Source organism: Podarcis erhardii (genome assembly GCF_964252035.2).
Source record: "Podarcis erhardii genome assembly, chromosome: 3".
Classification (NCBI taxonomy): domain Eukaryota; kingdom Metazoa; phylum Chordata; class Lepidosauria; order Squamata; family Lacertidae; genus Podarcis; species Podarcis erhardii.
Window position 1 is genome coordinate 14531727 of NC_138507.1, and position 10557 is coordinate 14542283.

The window sequence follows — 10557 nt, forward strand, 5'->3', positions numbered from 1 at the left end:
TTAGGCCCAATCGGAAGCCACGGAAGCACTGTTGGACGTTTGGCTTCCAAAATAATTTGTAAACCAGAACAGTCACTTCTGGGTTTGCGGTGTTCGGGAGCCAAAACGTTCGAGAACTAAGCTTTTGAAAACCAAGGTATGACTGTACTCATAATTACTGTCGGGTCAATAACTTACAACTGAGTAGCCAGCTCTCCTTGCCTGTCTAGACTGTGTACCACACTAATAAATCCCAAGAAACTCAGTGCTACCTGGCATGGAAAAATCTCATCTCACAACAGCACAGAAGACGACCTGCCTCCTTGCAGCTCCTGGTATCTTCCATGGACAGAAAGATGCTTTTACACTGGCATTCAGTATGTTTTGAAGGCCCAAGACTGTGGTGGTTTCAGATGATCACGTAATAGAGAGAAATCTTGAGCAGGCGTTCATACTTTGCAGCACAGATAGGGATGTGAAAAATCTTCATTTAGGAAGGATCGCTTTTATTTAGCAAGAGACAGAAACCTCTGTCTCTGGTGCCACACAGCATTAAACATACTCCGGTGAGTATGCTTCCAAGCTGGACAGCCAAACATCAAGCAAAATGCTGTTGTATTATGGACATCCAATCCATAGCTTGTGGCTGACTGTCCTTAAAAGAGCTGTTTTAAGTCTTGCAAAATTTGCATGCATGGAAAAAATAGCAACACTCAAAGAACACACACATATCAGCAGCCACTGACCTCAACCTCCGTTTACTGGATTGGGCAACTGAGTAAAGGAAAACACAGAAGCCTTTCTGTGATTGGAGGAAAGCAGGGCAAAAAGTTATCTTACGACTGTGATATTCGGCTTCCAGTGGACACAGAAACTTGACACGAATCAAATGCCCAACTGGCTGATAATAGACAGGAAGGATTAGTGTTGACACAGCAGACCTGACCCCTTCCAGCCATGTAACTGTGCCTGAATACAGCTGTGTCTGCCTGAAATCACCCCCCAGGCATCTGAGCAGGGGAAGCAGTAGGTAAAGATATAGGGAACAGGGTGAGCTGGGACACTCTCACGCCTAATTGGACTGACAGCTCAGTCTGCAATGGCGGACAGTGTTTATTTACTCATTGTTGCGTGATGAGCAAATAGAAAGATATGCCGGCTTTAGTCCATGCTGATATTGGTCCAAATGCTGTCTGGCTCCAGACTCAGTAAACCAGGACAATGCAGCACAAAAAACTTCCTATTCGCCATCACTTTTAAGTCTGTCCTGGCACAGATATGCAATGACCTCAGATCACAGTTGAGTCTAATAAGGAATTTATCTTTATGGAAATGTGACCTCTTGCTACCATAAGGCTACACAAATACAAGTAACAATGGCCGAACGCTGATAAAAGTTTGCCCCGGCCAACTCCTGATGTATTTTCTAAAGAGTTCTATAATTCTATAATCCCTCTAGTGGAAAGAGTGGGACTTGATAAAGGGTGCCGGTTGAAGCTTTTCACAAGGTTGTCACTGTCGGCCGTCCTCCCTCCCGCCCCCCAACGACAACTAAAGAATGTGCAATGAGCACATTCTAGTTCCCTTGAAGGGAGCGAGAGTTTAGCCATTGACTCCAGGGGTCTAGTGAGCATTTCTTCTCCTCTGCGCCACTGTGGTTTGATTTCACTTTCCTTTTCTGAAACCAGAAGGTATACCACTTGACAATCTAAAATCGCCAAGGTCACATGCATGCACAGCAACATACTTTTAATGAATTTTAAGTTGTAAATGCCTTTCTCTCTCTTCCTTACCCAAAACAAGGGGGTCTGTGGGGTTGGGCTTTCTGTTCCGATATTAGAAGTTCATACCACTAATATACTCAAGGTATCCGCTCTTAATCTTTAACTTCTCTGAGTTTTATTGGAACTAGCTTTTAGTCCTGCTTTAATAACTTCAGCCTTCTTTTGCCCCCAGCCATATTTTAATGAATAAATAGTTTTTCTTGTGATTTAGTTGCATTTATACAGCTGCCCCTGAAACAGCTGCACTGACTTTTATTACAAGCGGAAAGGACTGCACCACAATCAGTAGTACGCGCATGCAGAATGGCCAGCAACGTTTTTGTGGAATATTTTCTAACAACAAAATTGGGTGCTGCTGAAGTGTTTTTCTTTAATCATCTAGTCCAAATATAACAGATTAAGCTACAGTCTTCATAGATATTGATCCAGAACCTCTCAGGACAGGATCCTGATTTTGACCTTGGAAGGGAGATGTCGTAATAATTAGTCACTCTAACGATTACAGCAGATATTGGCTGGGTGAATGCCTATGCAATCTTCTACCACGGGCTGAATCATTCAGAGGAAGAGACTGAATCTGATGTAGTGGTATATTATTAAGGAATCAGGTCATGTAGTTTCATGCTCAGTTTTGGATAGAAATGTGTTTAATTATTTCATTCATATCCCACATTTTCCCCCCACAGAGCTGAAGTGTTTCCAGGTAGTTTTCCATTGAGGCAGACCCTGAAAGTCTCTAGACGTGTTTAGTTTCAGCAATCCTGCTGCATCATGTGCCTTCACTTCATGCTTTTAAAAAAATGAAATTGAAGAGAACTTGTGAGAGATTGAATGCAAACCTAAACCAAAATACTAGGGCAGGCATAGGCAAACTCGGTCCTCCAGATGTTTTGGGACTACAATTCCCATCATCCCTGACCACTGGTCCTGTTAGCTAGGGATGATGGGAGTTGTAGTCCCAAAATATCTGGAGGGCCGAGTTCGCCTATGTTTGCCCTAGTATTTTGGTTTAGGCCTATGCCTGTACTAGGGAGTAAGTCCAATTCAACTTAGTGGAACTAACTTATCTGAGTAAAGGTTGTCCTGCATATGTCCATTGAAGCAGAAGTGAGAACCTGCCATTCTCCAGATGTGCTGCAGCACAGCTTCCATCATCTCTAACCACTGGCAACAACAACAGTAATAATAAATAAATTACTCACCCTTCACTCCTAAGGTCCCCGGGCGAGTTACATTAAGGCACATTATGAAAGAAATCACAAAATTACAATCACAAAAGTAAGGTGAGTCCTAAATGTATATCGTAATAACAACAGCATCCGTAAAACCACAGGTTTCCTATCTTAACATTAAAGAATTTCAAAGGTTATTTGACAAAGAGGAAAAGAGACTTATATGTTCAGCAGCATTTCAGGACTTATTTCCCAAAACATATTCGGCAGCCAAACGAACCAGGAAAGAAGTGATTCAAACTTCTGCAAAACTTGCAATTCCAAAAGGAAACAAAAGTTGTACTCTGGAAGATGTACAAAACCACTGTCCAGACTGGGAACTGGGCAATGAGTCTGCCTGAGGCAGATAATAAGATACAAGCCACTGAACTTCCACATATATGTCTAAGAGGCAACTCCGGGCACTAAACAAGGCTCTGGGGTTTCAATAAAATGCTATATATATATATATATATATATATATATATATATATGGATTCTGCTGACAAGTACAGTTCCCAAGGTTGAGTAATCAAGTTCACTGGGAAGACACAAGGTGAATCTCTTCTTCTGATTAGAGGCAAGTCAGGATGCTTTAATGTCAGGGATGGGGAAAGAGAGTCCAGTGCTTCTTCATACTGTGGGAGATTAGCAGCCAAACCTAACAAAGGCAGAATCTTGCTAGTTGACACAAGAAGGTGCTAATTCCACAGAGCTGTATTGCTGACAGGCAGGTACTTAGACCATAGAAATACAGTTGGTAGAGAGGGCCCTGTGTGATGTCATTTCCTCTCCTCTCCTCTCCTCTCCTCTCCTGGAAAGGAAGGAGCATGTAGTATTTTCTGCTTCTCCCTTCCTCTCTCCCTTTGATTAGTGTTAGATGCAGACATGTCTCTGCTTGTTTCAGCTTTAGGCACTTGTACTGTGAATATAAGTACTTTGCCTGCATAGTTTTTACTGCTACCTTTGCTGTGCACCAATGCATGATAATAAGTAAATAAATTATTTTTTTAAAAAAATAATATTGATCTTGTTGCCTTCAGAGACAAGATCACTGGCACAGGAGTATTGCTTTTTTTAAAAAAAACAACACACACACACCATAATTTTTATTAACAGGCCAATCATATCACATTATTTCATATCACATTAATTCCAAATTATACAGCCAAATTTTTCAATTTTGTTGGGGGTACCCATACATCAAGCTCCGGACGAGAATCCAAACATCACTTCTATTACTGCTTTAATTAAACAGTTCTATCCAGATAGTCTCTTTTTTACTTTCTTCATCTTCTTGTTGTTGTCATATATTCCTTTCTTTGCAATCTCTGATAATCTTCACAGGCAGGTTAAGAACAAACATCGTCTGCGTGGGTTTTACGCACTCCACAAGTCATATCTCATAGGGACAGCCACCATTCCACTCCTCCTTCGAAAATTTATCTTCAGTCTGCCCTTTAGTTTTCCCAGGCTTGTAAAATATCTCCTAGAGGGCTCTGCCAGGTTAAAGATCAAATTCCAAACATCGTTCACTTTCAAATAGTCCTGGTTCTCCTCCCCCCGTCTTTCTTAAACAAGCCTGTCTTGCGAGACGCCATTTTAAAACTGCGTCATGAAATTTTTCCATTCTCCGATCTTTACCAATCCTCTCTTCATTCATCATTAATTCATCCCACACAGTTTTTAGATCCTGCTTGTATAGTAAAATACGGCGGTTCTTTTTTCTTTGGGGTGGAGAGTTATTTATGCTCATATAAGACAAAGAAAGAAAAGTTTTTCCCTCCACCCCACCTTCTTAGCTCCAGACATACCCATCTCTTAATGGCGCTTCATCTCTTTGCCCGCCGCTCCAATCCCAGAGATCCATTAATCAGCAGTCTTATCTCCCGACCTTTGCTTGACGTATGTGCTTTAACATCTTCCAATTATATATTTCCAATTATATTTTCATGTTAAAGCAAACCAGCACGCACAGATTGGAGACGGCGTCCGGGAAGAGCCGACCACACCGAGGGCTGAGCCAAGTGACCGGCGCACCCCCTTCTCTCGAATCTGGGGGTGCATTGTGACCACCGCTGGCAAGGCAGTCCCCCCTCCATATCCTTGGGGGGGGGGGAGACTGCATACTTCCCATAGCAGCCTCTTAATTACCTCGTGTGGGTCGGAGAGATGTTATTGTCAGCCATCTTCCAATGCGCCACCTGGTGGCCCCGGCACAGGAGTATTGCTTCTGAGGGAGTGGGGGGTGGGGTGGGTGTTCCTATCTCCATTTTGTGATCATTGCAAGCAGTGACACAACTCCTCAAGACTTTGCAAGTTGTTACAAGGAACAGACATAAAACCCAGATGTTTTCTGAGGCAAGCAAGGGTTGTTCATCCATCCCTAATGGCTGGCTAGTGTTACATCTTATGAATAGCGACAGTTGACTAGCAAGGCACAGCTATTTCTTGAGGTATACAGTATTATTTCATATGCAGCATGTTTCATGTGCAGTTTTCAATTCCTTTGGTTCATGCATGTCTTCCAATGTGCATGTCTACACTGACAAAGCACTGCAAAAAAGGAAAAGGAAAAAGAAGTATTGGTGGAGGTTGCCATATTTCATAAAGCTAAAATCCAAACACACAAGATGTTGACCTTTTTTCAATGTTGCCCAAAGTTGTTGAGGAAATTCACCAAAAATCACTTCTGACATAGGTTTTCCCGGACATAGCAGAGATTTCCGCCCAGACACTGTTTTCAACAGCCAGATACCAGCTATGTCTGGGAAATTCCGGACATATGGCAAACCTAGGTGTGGTCATACATATTGCATTTCCAGGGGCTCCATCACGGTGTTCTGTTGCATCAGAAGCGGTTTAGTCCTGTTGGCCACATGACCTGGAAAGCTGTCTGTGGACAAACACTGTCTTCCTCGACCTGAAGCAAGATGAACGCCACACCCCATAGTAGCCTTTGACTGGACTTAACTGTCCAGGGGTCCTCTACCTTTTACCTTTACAGATTGTTATAGGATTGAAACTGAGCTGGAAGTTGTCTCCGGCTGCCACAAGGGTTCCTGGGGCAAGGTAGTAGGCTTTGTCACCATTTGGACACCAAGCACCATTTTTAATCAAGATGGCAGACCAAAATATCGATTTGGTGTGACTTTGCCCATTTTTTTTACGTGAGTATGGCTGCCTCTTGAGATATTGTCACCAAACATGACACAAAAGTTCCATTTATGTTTGTATGCGCCATTTTGAATTAAGCTGGTGGACCAAAACGTGACATTGGATTGACTTCACCTTATTTTGGCCATGACAGGTCCAAACTCACAACCCATTCAAAAATCTCAATAATTTTTGGTTTCTAAAAATATCCAGGCAGTACTAGACACTCCCTGCTAATGTATAAATAAACCTTATATCACAGAAAATGTAATCCATCTTTTTATTCCTTTATTCCAAAGAAACTAAATGCAAGGACTCCTGAGATCTTTCAGTGCTCCAAGACTGGAATAGATGTTAATATGATTGAATCAAGATTATTTTTTACTCTGTGTTTTATGAGTACACATATGTACTTGTGTGCATTGATGAAATCCCAGACGCCAAATAATCTTAACACAACCTTGTGACCATCTCATCAAAGTTGCTATTTGAGGTGTTTCATCAATGCATGCAAGGTGCTTCAGTAAAACACCTCAGAGTTTGGGTGGAATCAAATCAAGGCTGCGTTTCCCCCAATCACATCAAGACTGCTCTTTTTCTTTCCTTCTTTTCTTTTCCTGCATATTATCAATGTGCACGGCATGTGCCTTGGCAATCTGGAGTGGGGAGAGATACATATGAATGGAAAGGTGCAATCTAGTGTGCATGTGCTTTGCTTTGGGACATTCTCTTACTCATAGAGAAAGAGAAGCAGAATGCAGGGTGGATGGAACCCACAAAGGGGGGCAGGATGGAACAGAGGAAGTTCATTTATTTATCCCTTTTATAAAGCTACTTCCCATATTCTCTTTGAGCCACTTCAGCACCTTATAAGCTCATAGAGAGAAAAGACAGATACCATCTTCCTAGGGCAATCCATGTTAATGCTAGGTCCTACATTGCAGACTGTATACCCCACATTGGGTCTGCAATTGCTTCATTAAGTCATGCATGTGAATACAGTGGTACCTCGGGTTAAGAACTTAATTTATTCTGGATGTCCGTTCTTAACCTGAAACTGTTCTTAACCTGAGGTACCACTTTAGCTAATGGGGCCTCCCGCCACCACTGCACCGCTTCCACACCACCACCACGGCGCGATTTCTGTTCTCATCCTGAAGCACAGTTCTTAACCCAAGGTACTATTTCTGGGTTAGCGGAGTCTGTAACCTGAAGCATCTGTAACCCGAGGTAGCACTGTACATGAGTGCAGTTGAATGATTTAACATACATAAGTTTTGCATGAGAGCAGCTGATTCCTAAATTACTCAACAATCAGAGCTACCCAAAGCAGTATAACCACTGATAACAAGTGGATATAGTCTTTGTCCAATAAAACTACCTCCCTGTAAAGGCTTAGGGTGCAGTTTGACTTGAGAGAGAGAGGGTGAGGCATGTGGATCTTCCATGTGCAAAGAATCAATTTAATTTTCTGTGGAGGAGTTCTGTGGAACTGCCAAAGCACATATATCTAAGGTTCACTTACAGCATGTGTTCAAAATTCACAAGATCTTTTCCAGATGATGCCTACAATAAAGATCATTTAAAACAATTAGCCCCTTACATTTTGGAGAGGAGGTTTATAAAGGACCAGTTCAGTCTTTTCAAACCCAGAAAGAAAGGCAGGTTATAAGAGCAAAATGAATCTTCATTCCCAGCAGTGATTGAAATGGAACTATTTCAAGTTTTTACAGTGTTGATACAATGGAATTGCCCATTGAGGAACAGATTTCAGGACTGCCAATTAGAAGGTCGGTTCATGGTTTTCCACAGGCTTCCTGCCTGGTCTTTTTCACAGGCCAGTATTCTCAACAACGTTGATATCAATTGCTTCTAAACCGTATGGCCCAAGATAAGACATAAATTGTTCTTTCTCCCAAGTCTTATGGGCGTGCACCTGCTCTCTGTGGACAGCACTGCAGTTCTGAGGTTTTGGGGGAATCCTAAATAGTAGCTGTGCTTTGCCTATCTCTTTCACACTCTATGAAAACAAGTGTAGAAAAGGCAAGTGCTCAGTAGCAGAAATGCTTGCCCTTACCCACTCTTTCAGCTGGCACTATTTGGGCAAAGTCAGATGAGGAAAGCTTGATTGGGTGGCTTCATGGGGCGACTGCAACCACTTACTATGGCTCAAAAGCAACATTTGATTAGAACAAAACAAACATTTTTGTTGGACATGGGCATCTGCTGGGAGAGGGCGTTTCCCCAACCCCCAAAAAGGGCCATAACCCACCAATTCCCAGATTTCATGCAAAAACAGAAAATAAATGAATGGTACAGAAGGCCCTAAAATAATGTGGCAGCAAGAATTTGGGTTTGAAACTGGAGGAACGGGAATGCCAGACAAGGTGGAAGAAACCCCCATTTAGGTCCATCTCAGCTAGAGAAAAAGAGGCAACAGTTAAAATGCTACGTAAGTGCTATTAGCACCATGATGTTATCCTATATAAATTCTACACTATCACCATGCTGTTGCACGAGATACCAGCTGGTGGGTACTTGTAGACATCTCTGGTGGGATTGTGGAAAAGTACAAAGGTTCTGGCTCTCTGTGTTTAAAGAGATTAGAGCAAGTCCAAATTGCAGTGGCTCATCTGACTTTGCCCAAACTGGCTCATCTAAACATCTTTGAAAAGAGTGATAAAGGATTATGTTGTAAAGTCTCAATTATCCATATGCTTACTGCAGCCAGAGCCACAATAGCCCCATTTTGGAAGGTTCTAGCTAGAGCAGATATTTCTTACTGGTTCACAAATGTACAGGAATCAGCCCTACTAGGGGAAAAAAATGGCATATAACCTGAGAGCCTCTAGAAGTCAAATAAGTAAGGACAAAATTATTTCTGTTTGGTATGATTTTATTTTTTACATCAGTGGTTTCCAACCAGTGTGCCGTGGCATGCCGCAAGCAACAGTAGCTGTGATGGCCTGGGATTCGGACTTGGATGCTGAACCTGAGGGATCCCAGGCTGCACAGGATTCCCTGCCTCCAGAACCAGCTGAGCCGGGGCTGGGCATGAGCCTGAAGGGTCCTCACCTGTGCTGGATCCTCGGGTGCAGGCACCAGCTGAGTCTGCTCTGGCTCCTGAGGCAGTGGAGGACCCATTGCCTGCAGGTGCCCCACTCTCAGACCCGTCAGAGGAAGCTGAGGTTGCTTCTGGGTCCAGTAACCCTTTAGCCTCTCCTGACCTGCAGAGACTCAGGGCAGAGAGGCGGAGGGAGGAGTGCTCGCCTCCAGGCCAGGAGAGATGAGTCACCAGAGGATCGGGGCCGCCCAATGCCTCGGGGCAGATAAAAGCCAGCCAGCCCCAGCCCCAAGTTGCGGGAGCAACATTGTTGGTTGCTAGTTCCTGCCTGAACCCTGTCCAGCTTTCCTGCCTGAGCTCCTGAGCCACCCTGGCTCCCTGCTTGCAAGTCTGTTCCTGACTTCACCTGATTTCCTGTCCTGCACCCAGCTTCAGCTACTACAGACTGCCTCCATGTTGCACCTTTGATCACGGACCGGACTTCAACCTCACATCTTGGGTAGCCCACAGGACCAGCACAGTAGCCTCTGTCCCTCTTTCCTTCCCTCGCTCCTCTGATGCCCTCTTGCGTCTCTGCCTCCCAAAGGCTTGTGTGGCTGTTTGTTGCAGCAACCCTGGCTACAAGCTCCCCAGGTGAATAGTGCCTCTGGGGGCTGGCCAGGGGTGGTGGTTGCCAGGGGCTGAGGCAGCCTTATTTGTAAACATTGCCAATGGAGACCATGTCCACCATTATTACAGCCATATTATAAGAGAGGTAGTTGAGGCAGCATGGGTTACACACCTGCATTGCAAAGTAGCTCAATATTGTAACATCCCTTTTGATGGGGGAGTTAGAGAAAAGTGTGACAACCCTGAAGTATATCCCTGGCACAAGATCTGCAGGAGGTGAAGGGAGCTAGGGAAACAATTGAAGGTTTCAGGTATGGGTTGGAAAACACAATCTGAAAGTCAAGGCTACCTATAGTTGGCTATTCATTGAGAAAATACAAAAGGGTAGACCTGAAACACAACTTTCTCAGAGGCCAGGTCTATCCAGGCCTTGCTGCTTTCCAGTTGCCAGATCTGTTATTTGATGCTAGTTATGGTTGTTGATTTGGAATATTCACTCTCAGCCTTGGAAAAATCCCTGCAGATGCCCATTTCCTTGGGTTCCTCATTATTTAGCCCAGGATAGCTTAAGTACCACTTGTACATCCAAAACTGATCACTGAGGTCACCCGGAGGAGCACTATTAGTGGTCTCTCATGGACTGGAAGCACACCTCAGGTCAATGAGAAGTCATGCTTTGGTGTTGTGGACTCAGCTCTGTGGATCTCCTACAATAAGTCAGACAAGCATTGTCCCTGCTGAGTTTCAAATGCCT

At 43.7% G+C, this 10557-nt stretch overlaps 1 long non-coding RNA gene across 1 annotated transcript; it reads right to left on the reverse strand.

Annotated features, from left to right (window-relative positions):
- Positions 1-5326: 5326 nt before the first annotated feature.
- LOC309339401 lies at positions 5327-9839 on the reverse strand. The gene is made up of 3 exons (XR_014155305.1): positions 9687-9839; positions 7656-7696; positions 5327-5530 (listed from the first exon to the last, which is right to left on the reverse strand). It is a non-coding gene; the product is annotated as an uncharacterized lncRNA (long non-coding RNA).
- Positions 9840-10557: the final 718 nt, after the last annotated feature.